This window comes from Silurus aristotelis (assembly GCF_946808225.1).
Source record: "Silurus aristotelis genome assembly, chromosome: 21".
Lineage (NCBI taxonomy): Eukaryota > Metazoa > Chordata > Actinopteri > Siluriformes > Siluridae > Silurus > Silurus aristotelis.
Genome location: NC_139594.1, coordinates 13808196 through 13821305, shown reverse-complemented (window position 1 = coordinate 13821305; position 13110 = coordinate 13808196). Strand labels below are relative to the sequence as shown.

Genomic DNA, 13110 nt, shown 5'->3' with positions numbered 1-13110 from the left:
TATGGAAGTGGTGAGGGAAAACATGCAGGTAGTTGGTTTGAAAGAAGCAGATGTAGAGGACAGGGGGGTATGGAGAAAGATGATCCGCCGTGGTGACCCCTAATAATGCACAGAGCCTGTTAATGCACAGAGCTCAGACCTCAACTCCAGTGAACATCTTTGAGATAAATACTGAAACACTGACTACAACCCAGACCTTCTGATCCAATCTGATCTTACTAATGCTCTTATACCTGAATAAGCACATATTCCAAAATCAAATGGAAATCCATCCCAACAGAGTGGAGATTATAATTTTTAAAAAGTATATATGTTGTGTGATGGTCAAGAGTCCACAAACATCTGGCCATATGATGTATTGTGATTTTATTAAATAATGTACCATACCATATAATAAAATCCTTATACAAACTAGCTCAGATTTTACTTGCATAGATAAAACAGCTGGAGTGTTTTTCATTTTCTTTTCTTTGCTCCCTTTTTGTTCTTATTACATTATTAATACAGGACAGCCTTTCTTCTGACAACCCTGACAACAAAGTAGCAGCAATGCAAAAAAAAACCCAAGATCAATATCAAGATGTTAATGTCACATTTTGTTTTAGGCCAAATGTCTTTTAAATGCATGATTTTTCTAATAATGTATTAGATTACACTAGTGCGCTTATACCTGATACTAAACACAGCACTATTATTGCTTAATTGAACTGTAATTTGATCATAAATGATCCATAAGTGTTATCAATTTATAAACGTTATCAAATGTAATCAGTGGCATTGGAACAATTACGTATACAGTACCTAAACTACAATATCACAAGACACATGTTGCACAACCGTGCATTGTTCTGCACTTATCCTTGCTCAAGGCTACAGTGAAACACTTTTATGTATTAGTGGGAAATGTCTTTTTGCTGCCATTAGTCATCACAATGTTAGGCTTCCTCCAATTTTAATCAATAAATATACAAATAAATGAATTAAAGGCATTTAATTTGGAGAGCATAAGCACAATAAGGGAGCTTGATCTGTTACTGTGAACTACAGGGTGGGCTTCCTCTCCAACTCTCCAAAAGCCCTACTAAGAAAGGCTTTTATCACAGACACTTCACATAGAGACGCAGCATTTATGAGACTACTGAGACTCTGTGTGCAGATAGTTTTCTCAGTGTGCTCTCCTTACAAAGTTTTTGTTTGAAAAAAAAAAAAAAAACATGCCAAGAAAGTAGATCTGACAGGGATAATAATGTTTGAATTGAAGGTGATCATACATTCTTTGTAGAGAGAAGATATCTTCTAAGATGCCAGGAGATGGGACGGATGACTCTCTGACTTGGATAAGCCTCATTTCATCTTAGGCTCAAAGGTACAATTCAGTCTTTGTCTTCTCAACAGTTCATATTACAGGTGACTTTGAACTCTAGATACCCCACAGCTGACATCTCACCAATTGAACAATATTACCATGATGACATGTGGAGATCAAGCTTGGTCACAGCGCATAATGAGTCAAGTAAAAGAGAACTTGCTCCTGATAGTACACTAGTCTGCATCGAAACACTAAAAGTTAATTAGATTCAAACTAAAATACTTTCCCAAATATTTGAAAGAGATTTTTTTTTAAAAGAGAACATGGATTTCTGTATAAACATATTCTACACTGTTTAGGTTAGTTTGTATAGTTAATCAGAAATCTTGTTTCTGTAATGTAGCATACTTAAAAAGGAGATACACACTTAAATGTGACATTCTGACAGAACAGGTAGTAAAAGTATGCAATGAGACACACACACGGCATATACCACATTTGAGACCATGTGTGAAACCACCAAGGTTGTACACTTTATTGCCATACTCATTTATGCTTGTTATTATACACAGATCAGGCAGAACTTTATGACATTATAACATTATGAGAGGTGAAGTGAATAACACTGATTATCTCTCCATCATGGCACCTGTTAGTGAGTGGGATATTATTAGGCAGGAAGTGACCCTTTTGTCCTTAATGTTGATGTGTTAAAATTAGAAAAATTATCCAGTTTGACAAGAGCCAAATTGTGATGGTTAGACAACTGATTCTGAGCATCTCCAAAACTGCAGCTTTTGTGGGATGTTCCCAGTCTGCAGTGGTCAGGATCTATCAAAAGTAGTCAAACAAAGAAAAAGTGGTGAACCGGTGACAGAGCCATTGGTAAATGTAGGGAGCGCAGGCTGGCCTGTGTGGTCCGATCCAACAGACAAGCTTCTGTAGCGCAATTTGCTGAAGAAGTTACTGCTGGTTCTGATAGAAATGTGTCTATTGAAATGTGTCTAAAAATTCTATTCCACCATTCATCAGGAACATGATGTTGGTCCCCCAGTTGCAGATTTAACAGTCTCTACTTTTCCATAAAGGCCTTTCATTAGATTTTAAAACATGGCTGTGGGGATTTTGTGGATATTAAGCCACAACAGCATTTGTGAGTCTACATTCCAGGTCATGCCAAAGGTGTTTAGTGGGGTTGAGATAGAGGCTTAGTGTAAAACCAAGCCACTCCTACCTCACTCTGTACACAGGAACATAGAAACTATAACAAATAAGTCCAACTATATACCTATATGGATCAAACTATTGGACATCTGACTTTTCCAGCCAAATCTGGTTGTTCCCAAAATTGTTACCATGGGCACACAATTGTATAGGATGGCTAAATGTGGTAGTATTCAATTTCCCTTCATTTGAACTAGGAGACCCAAGCCTTTGTGCACACTGCCAGCTCCAGATATGGTTTACATGGGTTGGTTTGAAAGATCCTGAGTGGCCTGCTACAGAGATCTGACCTCAACTCTATTTAATACAATTGGGATGAATAACAGCCATCTTACATCAGTACCAAATCTAAAACATCTTTCCAGAAGATTGGAGGCTATTATAAGAGCAAATGAGGACTAGAAGTGGAATGGGACATTAAACAAGCTCATAAAACTCTTATGGTCAGTTGCTGCAGCCACTAATATTTGTGCTGTTTTAGAAACATTACATAAATCTGACCAATAGGCATTTATCGGCTTTGTGGCACACTATATCATAAGAAATAGAAGAAAAATATCAATTCAAGGAGTAAAAAAAAATTCCAAACATAATATATGTGAAGTGGCACGAATATTTTATTAAGTTTAACATCAGACTGAAAAAATACATGCTTATCATAATTGTTCAAAACATTCTGTGACATGACTTACAAATTACAGGAAGCAACGGTTTCAGTTGTATAATCAAGTACAAATATTGACCTTTTAGCAAATATGCCAAGTGAACAATTTGAAAGCACTGCCTAACCTCTCTGAGATCAAAGCTTCCACATGCTGCTTACAAAATTACTGCACAAACAGACACTCACATGGTGATGAATACTGTTGCTTGTAAGACATGAAAATGTTTCTTTATTTCCATCCACCCAGTGGGGCTACAGTGGTTTCTGTGCTTAAGTAGAGCTATTGGCAGATCACCAATTACCAAATCTCTGGTTTGCATTAAAGCAGCAGCAACAAAAATCGAGCTTTGATTGGCTGCATTGAGGAAGGAAAAACGGAGAGATAAAGTGCGTGTAAGCAGCTGTAGGCCACATGAAACGCTATGGTAATGCATTAGAAGCACACACTAATTAAAATTCTGTGTTCATTGGCAAAAGAATATCTCCTTTGTGATGATTACTAAGTAATTGCTGTATCTTTGGGGAATTTGGAAGATTATTCACAAAGTTGAAATAAGGTTAGGTATATCAATCTACAGGTACATGACTTTCAAATGCTCTTCCAGAGGTTTGTTAAAAATGCATGTTTTTTTCACATCATGTTTTCTCTCTTTTTTGTCTTTCCAAACAGGACACTTGTTCAATCTATTGCTACCATGGAAAGCCATTTAAAAAATAAATTGCTAGTTTGTCTGTGGTTTCTGAATGACATACAGCCCATATTGGTAATTTTACATTTGAATATTTTGGCATGCTTGCTTGTGCTGTGACACAAAGATTTGGTGGTCTGGAGGTTTGCTTCAAGTAAAGTAAATAAATATTAGTGTTTTAATTTAGGTATAGGCACATATAGGACTTGGTTAACAGGAACAGTTGCGACCTATAACGTAAACGCTATCGAATAATTAATAATGAACATGATAATAACAAAGATACAACATTCCATGCAGTACTACCTCAATGAGGATGAGAATGAACTATTGAGCTACTGGCAGTGTACATCCATTCCAAAAAAGCAGCCTAAATGCACTTGGTGAACACATGTAAAACAGAACATAGTTTTAAAAGGGAGTTTAAATAGCCACGAAAGCCCTATTATTTATCCTAGGTCTAATAAAATATCATTCTCTACCTCTACTCCTATAGCTAGTATGGAGGGGAAAGCCTTGGCTGTAGAGCAAGTTTTTAAGTTTTTTAAGTTTTATTTGAAAGACCTGAACTGCGGAGGAGCTGGCTCTGTTCTGTTTTTCGCTCTAGTCTGGGAATCCCGTGTCATGATTCGCTGCCAGACACAGTTCAAGGGAAAAATGGGAGCAATAGCACTGAATCAAACATTACAGCAAATAAAAAAAAATCCCCCAAACACACCACATCAACCAACTGTTCAGTCTAGAATAAAGCTATGCCTTTGTTTCAGTTGGTGTCTAATGTTCAAGTATCGAGCGTAAGACTTATTGAGGTGCCTCTGCCACTGAGCTCAGAGATTCCTGTTTTTTTTTTTTCAAAAGAAGAATAACACTTCATACAAGCAAAACCTGCATACAAATAAACCATCACCTGGCAAACCACGAGGGAAAGATGCACTTTCATAGACAGTTGATTAAGACATGAGAAACTCATTCTACAGACCGTTGCATTTAGTTAGATTAGTGCATTACTACCCTGTGTTTCCTTTTAGCTTCTTGAAACAATAATATAGTGGATGTTTTTCATGTTAAATCAGTGAATGGAAATGAAAGGTATCAGTATTCTGGGCCTGTATATCCAAAAATCTAACATCAAACATTTAACATACTTGAATTATACTGTTTCTCTACTCTGCTCTGAAGGCATGGCATTGATATTTTCCCATTGTCTTGTTATCTAAGATTAATGAAATTTTGCACTCAGCACCTACCAATCTTACCTTATTAAAAAAAATATTGAATAATGGGAGACATTTGCAAGAATGTTAAAAATGTATTAAAGAACCATTTCTAAATATGTTTGTGCACAGTTGTGCAGGATTTTGGCTTACAAACTTGTTATGTACTGATATGCAGGAAATTATTAATTTAGTAATTTTAAAATATTAAAGTTTGTGTGAAGTTTATACAAAGCTTCATTAATAGTTTAATATAGCAAATGTGGAAATATAATAATATATGAAATAAAAAAAAACCTTTAAATAATAATATATATTTAATATGGAATGTTAAAACAAATCTATTTTTAAGCTTGTGTTAGGGTTACAAAAAAGATGTAACAAATATAAAACACTCTAAATATTACACCTTTTTCGATCTTTAAAACATTTAGATGTAAAATATTTCGATATCAATTTAGTATTTTAAATGCTATCTAAAGTGTAACATACTGTTTTTTATTTGTATTTGTTTATTTTTATTTTAAAGTATTAAGGTGACTTTGATATAGTCAAAAGAAAGAAAATCCATTTCAGTAAATCATATTATATTCAGATTTTTTGCAGAGCCAACAGTTAATGTAACCAAGCCAAGAACTTGTATTAAATATGTAGATAAAAACATTCATAATGGTTACAATTCTAAAAACATAAACATGAGCTCATCACATCTACCTTCCGGAAGTGAGAGCATTATACCAGCCTACACTCAGTCCATAAGCCTCAGATGCCTTCCATAGAAAGAGTGCTTATACTGTAAGTGTACTTCAATTCTAATGGTAGAGACATTTACAAATGCCCACAAGAAAGAGCCTGCTGACAGAGCTGATGGTGAGCAAAAGGAAAAATAATAACAGCCACCCGCCAAGCTTTCCTCTTTCTCTCCACTGCCAATGGAACGGAAAAACTTGTTGCCGTCCAGTGCATATTCAAAAGGCAAAAAAAGAGAACGCGAGGAAAATGCAGAAGAGATGAGAATGTGAGAATGAGACTTGGCAGAACATAGAAGACCTAACACAAAGTTTGAAGAGGAAAAAAATTAGGAATGAGGGACAAAGAGCATCAAATGGGGTAAAGAAAGTGAGTGTTGTTTTTACCGCTATATTGCATCGATTCATGCTCAAGTGCTCAACACAGAGAGTGCAGTACAAAGCCAACACATGTTCTAAAAGCTGAAAGCTTTCGAAGATACAAAGATGATGCCCGATGAGGCATGCGACCTTGCAGATTTAATATTGGACAGCAGATTTCATTCTCCAGCCTCTGTGTCTTTCAGCAGCTGTACATCAGTTTCTAAGAAAGAACACATTTGCATACATTGTGCATTCTTACAAAAAACGTGTTCAGCTGTCTGTGTTAAATTACAGTCTGCACTTTCTGTTTCTCATACAGGCCCAGATGATGTTCAGTATTTTACATAAGGAACAGAGCTCTCTTCAATGTATAATGTTGCAATAAAAATCATTTCAGTTTGTGCTTACATTTTAGATTTATATTATATAACCAAATAACATTAAATGGCAAGACAATGCTTAATGGTTACAGAGTTTCCTTTTCACATATCAATATCAAAAATATTAGCAATTTTCTTTGAAAGATGTGTTTGGGCCTAGAGTAAATATTAAGTTCCTTATCATTTTATGTTTTCATGAGTTTATTTCTTTGCCTAGTGCATATGGGCTTTGCAAAAGTTTTGCCTGTTCATAACTAATTTTCATTGTATTCAGCTAATCATCTATTTTCCCAACTTCTTTTCAACAGAATCCCCTGTTTGTTATAAGATCGCTTGGATGGCTATATCATGGAGGATTTTCTCTCATGCTGTTCATATCCCTTTAAATGTAAAACATTTCTATGTAAAACCATATGATTTTTTTAGCTAATTTTAATTTAATTGATTGATAATAATGGCAAGTGGAAAACATTCACTTGTAGCTTACTGCTACTTCTATTACTACATATATGGGCTTCTGTTCAGCTTGTCCATGAGAAATTATTCCACATAAAAAAGCCTGCTCCTGTGGTATTCCTGTGGTATTCACTTTGGAAGTTGGGTTTTGCTATTAATTTTAATGTAATTCAAGTATGTGTGTGTGTGTGTGTGTGTGTGTGTGTGTGTGTGTGTGTGTGTCTTCTTATTAATTTAACAACACATCTAAGGAAAAAGTTGACATACATGATGGTTTTGTTTAATATGCGAGCTAATTTGAAGCCTGAGGCAGCAGCTAGCATACGCTCAGTGTTCTAGCGTAGCCACAGTGTTTTTACAACTTTAACCACTTGAATAGTGAGCATATTTTAAGAAGTGAGAACTTCTAATGTGTTCCCATATTACCAAAAAGCCAATATAGCTAACATATGCCAACCAATCTGAAGTGAGTATGTGTAATGTTTGTTTATCCAGAGTAGTGCTAAATTTCAGTAGCCTTGGAGCAGCTCTGGACAACTTTCCTATTAAAGCATATAGTTAAATGTAAGAACATGGTCATAAAATAAAGGAAAATAACACAGGAAAGATTTTTTTCTATGTAGAGATTGAAGGCCCAACAAAATAACTAATGCTTGGATTAGCCATCAAATACCCCAAGTCTCTTTCCCTGTCCAGGTCAGTTTGTGAACAACACATGGGAATTCAGCGACAAGATGTTAAACCCGTTTAAATAATCTTATTTGACATCTCACCGTGCCTTATGAAATGTGCAGACACACTCTAGCACACACTATCTAATCGCTAGCATGGCCTAAGTACTGTGCTGATTGCAGACCAAACTTGTGCCAAAGTGCTGTTTCCGACAGATTTGCGGGTGATTTCTCATCTGCTGTTTTGCTTCAGTCTGCCGCTCCTTAAGTGGAGAGCGGGTGGAATTACAATATCGTGTGCAGCAGGAGCACAGAATATAAAGACTGAGTAAAGGCAGAGTGCCTGAGAAAGGAATGCACTTCTTGCTTTGTAGCGCTGAGTGCCTGGACTGTTTTCTCTTCCCTTTCAGGGAGCAAAAATCAGTAAGGAACAAATGGCAATGGTGAAAGCTGGGGGTGTGGGTTCCTGGAAGACAAGCATGCCTTTGCTTTGCTTTTCCTGGAGAATGAGTGGTATTCTCTTTAATTTCCTGTTAGCAGGTATAAAGACTACCTTTTCTGCCAACATGCAGAAACTGTTAAACATTTCCCTTGGCTTTCTTTGGGAATGATAGGAATCAAAATATACACTGAACTGGTGTGGTTTGGAACTGCATAAAAAAACCAACAACCATTGTTGTAGGATTTTTGTAGACATGGAATAAACTTCTATGGCTGTATTAAGCATGTTTATTAATATTTATTTGGTTGAGCATCCACCAATATTATTTTACAACAAAAAAGCTTTAAGAAAGTCACAAAAACATTTTAAAAAATCACATTTAAATGATTTTAATAGCAAATTATTATTAAGTACTGAGAAAAGGTTATGATTTAAAATGTGTAGGCATGGCATAGTCAGTGTTCCCATATGAATGGGGTGGTACAGTGTTTGTAACATTCCTCTTAAACAGGTTTCTCAGGTTAAAAAAGAGGCTGCCCTCTAGTGGGATTACTTGGAAACAACCTTTGTGACCATTGGAGAATTGTTAACTAAAAAAAAAAGAGAAAAGAAAAAACAATGAATTATTAATAATTTCACAAATAAATATATATTATACTATATTTATGTACTAATGTTTTTTTTTTGTTCCTATGCATATTGTTTAAATTATATGCATATTAATACATTTCCAGGAATATGTACTCAGTGCATCACTAAACTAATACCAGATTTTCCATTCTGTTCATTGACAGCAAAAACAAATAATCATTTACAAGCCTTTAAACTGCCTCATTCTGTACACTGAAAAATAATTCACCGAACAATTTCAAATATTTTCAAAGCACAGTTAAATGTTTTGTACTTTGCAAGAAGTATTATTAAAGAACAGTAAGAGATTCTACTAAGCAAGCATTCTAATGGATTTGGAATAGGTGTATTTGCACAGTATAAGTCATAAAATGGTGAGATGAGCAGATTGTTTCTACATTAAAATGCTCTATCCTCAGCTCAACCTTTATATTTGCTCCAAGTTTTTGAGAGTGTACAAGTTCAACCTGCTAGTCTATCCAGTTGTACACGGTTTCCCCGGGTCTCATGATTGACTCATTCAGAATGGAAAAATCTCAACAGGGAAGTAAAGCTGAAGTTCTTCATTACAGACTGAATGCAAAAAAAAAAGTATTTTCTTTTCTTTTTCATGTACTCAGCCAATACAGAATAGGCAACAATGGCAAAGAATATTCATATCCAATACTTCACAATCATGGATGGGTAGATGTATTTAAATGCTCATAAAATAGCTGCATTGAGAGTATATTGCCTATATGTAACCCACAAAGGTGCAGAGGAGCAGAAGCTTCTCCATCAGTAAATAAGTACTGATTATGACTAGGCCATAATCAGTCAAAGCCACAGTCAGATGTCAAAGCCACAGTCGGATGTCTGGAAGTGCAGTGAAGAACTACATATTTTTCAAAAGCCCCTGCGTGACAGAGCTAACTAGCATCCTAAAAGCAGACAGTGAAGTCACAGGCCACCCCAGAGACGGGCATCCATGGTTACAGCACATTCTTGTCATTACTGCCAGAGAGAGCCAAAGTATCTCTCTCTGTAATTCTGTAATTTCCTAAATACATTGTGAAGGAGGTTTAGGGAGGGGGTACATTGCTGTAAAAGTACTCTGATTGTTTGCAATGGGTCACTATTAGCTATGGTTGCTGACATCAAGGTATCTACTACAGTTACAGTCCCATCTGTGTAATGTGCCACTGGTGCCCAGGGAATCTTGCATGCAAATTAAGTATGTTTACATTCTTACTATAGAGACAGGACATAAAAAAAATATTTAGAGCCCTTGAGTTTCAAGTTGTAAGGAATTTAATTACATTGATGATCAATTGTGGTCCACAATGATCTTAGAATTTTCTTCTTTTTAATCTTGATCGGTTAGCAAATCATCAATGCTAATTAGAGCATTTATTTCTAGAAAACAGCAAAATACATAGCTATAAAGCTTCGTTTTTTATTTTTTTTATGAATACAAATGAATGGCAATACCAAAACCAACCAACAAACAAACACACACACACACACACACACACACACACACACACACGCACGCACGCACGCACGCACGCACGCACGCACACACGCACACACACACACACACACAAAAAGCAATGTATGTATAGTACTAATGCACAAATAATTCATTTGTGGTTTTCAAACTAATCTCTATTGGCTGTATCTCCAGATAAAGACATTTGAATTAAAGAATAGAGATTATTCCATTTTAAAAAATGTATAATGCAAATATGATAAACTTGTAGTTACAACCATTATTCTGAGTTATAAGGTGTAAAATTAAAAAAAATGGCTGTCTGATCTCCAAAAGAATGAATTATTAACATATTAAAACACCAGCAGTTGGCCTTGGTCTTCTATTATAAGTCATGAGGGGCTTTTTTCATAAGGGAAAGCTGTGTACATTCTTGTCCATTGTAATCACATACATGCTACAGATGTGGGGGATAGAAGAGATTACTCTGAAAATCACAAACGCATTCCTTTAAGCACTATATCAAACCAAATGCAGATACACATTCCTCGGTATTGTCTATTAATACATAGCAACAGGCAATAAAAGCTTTCGTGCTTTTGACACTCATCAAAATTCCTTTCCAATCAACAGTTATCACTGGTCAGGGACATAAGAACACATTATGTTCACTCTGGTCTGACTGTGGCTTCACTACTAAACACTATGAAATCGCCCTGTTTTTTGTTTAAGAATGTACATATCTTTTCCAGACCACTGAATCAGAATCCTGCTAGCCAGACAAGAAAAATATGTGTTATGGAGTACTGTTCCTCAAGTCTAAGTGAAGCAGAAAGTTTATGAAAGCACATTGTGTCCAGTTCTTTCCCGTGTCTTTCTTCAGAAACTCACACTCTCTCCTTAATCCCAAGGAAATATTTAATCTTTTAGTTGAAACGTTTAAAAAAGTGCTAAAGTAACATAGTTTACATGCCATGCCAGCTAATGAGGCACAATGCACCTGATACCTGCTCATACGGCCCCTTTCAATGTCTGAAGGGCAAGCAAGTGTTCCTAAACGAAGCTAGATTTGATAAAGTGGACAAGATGCATAGCACAATATAGACCAAATAATCCCAGGTACCAGGCATTAGAGTGGCTGTAGAGCAGTTATATAACTCGCTCTCTAAAACAGCTGTGTGACTTCCTCACCCCACTACCTGAAACCTACAACACAGTGACCAGGAAACACACACACACATTCACATGAGTGAAAGTTGTCAAAATAACACAATTCGGTGAATTGAAGCAAAATTGGAGAGTTGTCAGTCTTAGTATCAATATGTTTTGTGGAAATATGGTCAGTAGATATAAAATGACATTGGCTGCAATAAGTAAAATTCATAAATATTAACAAGAGACAATGAAATGAAACATTGGATTTTTGTTAATCAGCTGAACATTATTCTGTGCCTAGTGTTACCAGTGCATTGCGAATTATGCTGGTCTTATGACTGAGAAATAAAGCCCACTGTTTTCTTTCTCTGCTGCCCTTAGCTACAGCCTCACTGGCTTACAGCAATGTGATATGAGAAACAATTTCAAAGATGACGTGCAGCTGTTTGTGGAAGCAGGCAAAGTAAAGATACAGATGTGCAATTACCTTGCTCTCCTGCTTGAGGAAGAAGTTCAGGGATATCTCAGGATCTCAGGCAGGTACTTTCTGCAGGTATGTTATTATCTGCTCATGATCTTTAGAAATGCAGCAGATGCGATAAAAGAAATTTGTGGATTAATATCTCAGAACTTTGATTCTGTGAGATATTGATTTTTCAAATATATCAAAAATCAGTAGGAAAAAAAATTAAGAAATCTCTATGGACTTCTTTCTGTTCTTCTTTCTGTCTCTGGAGAAAATTTAAGTCCATGCGAGGAGGAAAAATGTCCTTGCAAAGCTGTCTCCCAGTTGACTAGATTTCAGACACACCTTCTGAATGACTGTGCGCTCTCACTCACGGGTGCAAAGGAGGAGGGAAAGAGAGAGCGAGCGGAGGAAAGTGCAGGAGAGAGGAAGCGTGAGGCAGGGTGCTTGGCTTGGCTAGGCTCTGAACACTCTCGCTATGCACTCGTACTGGGCTTTTAACTAGGGGCAAAGCACCTGGAAGCTCCACTCTACTTGGCTCTTGTCACGATCCCCCTCTCACAACCTCTCTTAGTATTTTTTTCCACTCAGAGAGACAGGGTGTTTCTCTGGTTCCTTCCATACAAAAGGCATGTGTCTGTGGCCAGGCAAAAGGGAGGTAGGAGGGGAGACTGGAGAATGGAATGGGGTTGTCAGTGGAGAGGGATGGATTTGAAATTTGGCCCTCTTTTCTCTATCAGACACCCCAGTTGCACCCGACACCCTGTTACTGTCTGCTTTGTTTTCCCACCTTGAACAGAAACACATGAAAACCAAGTCCCACCAATAAATATTTTTATTCATATTGTGTGAAGTAATATGGGATGGCTTATACTATGTCGTTTTCATTTTGAGGTTCCTTCAACAAACAATTCGAAGTTGTTTCATGTGGATGTACCTATGTATAACAGATACTGTTTTCAAGCAATCCATAAATGAACTTCAGTATAATTAATTAATTTCATTTATTTATTTTATTAACTAAATTGTTTTCCACTTTACTTTCAATGATTTCTATTTATGATGATGTTGATGATTATCACTATTATAAGATTACCATCCTGTGCGTTTTGGGATTGACCGAGGTGGTTCAAAGCAATTGGTGTGTTTAATGACAGTTATTTATTCATGGAAGACTGTCATCTTCTAGTTGACTTACTTCACTCCAATTTGCACAATTTCTCAGGT

The 13110-nt window shown here is 36.3% G+C and overlaps 1 protein-coding gene across 1 annotated transcript in view; it reads right to left on the bottom strand.

Annotated features, from left to right (window-relative positions):
- col8a2 (collagen, type VIII, alpha 2) overlaps positions 1-12379 on the bottom strand; it is a 39485-nt gene extending 27106 nt beyond the window's left edge. Inside the window, exon 1 of the mRNA XM_083523245.1 lies at positions 11905-12379. The gene's annotated coding sequence lies outside the window, so the exon portion shown is untranslated. The remainder of the gene's footprint in view (positions 1-11904) is intronic.
- Between the last annotated feature and the right edge of the window lie 731 nt (positions 12380-13110).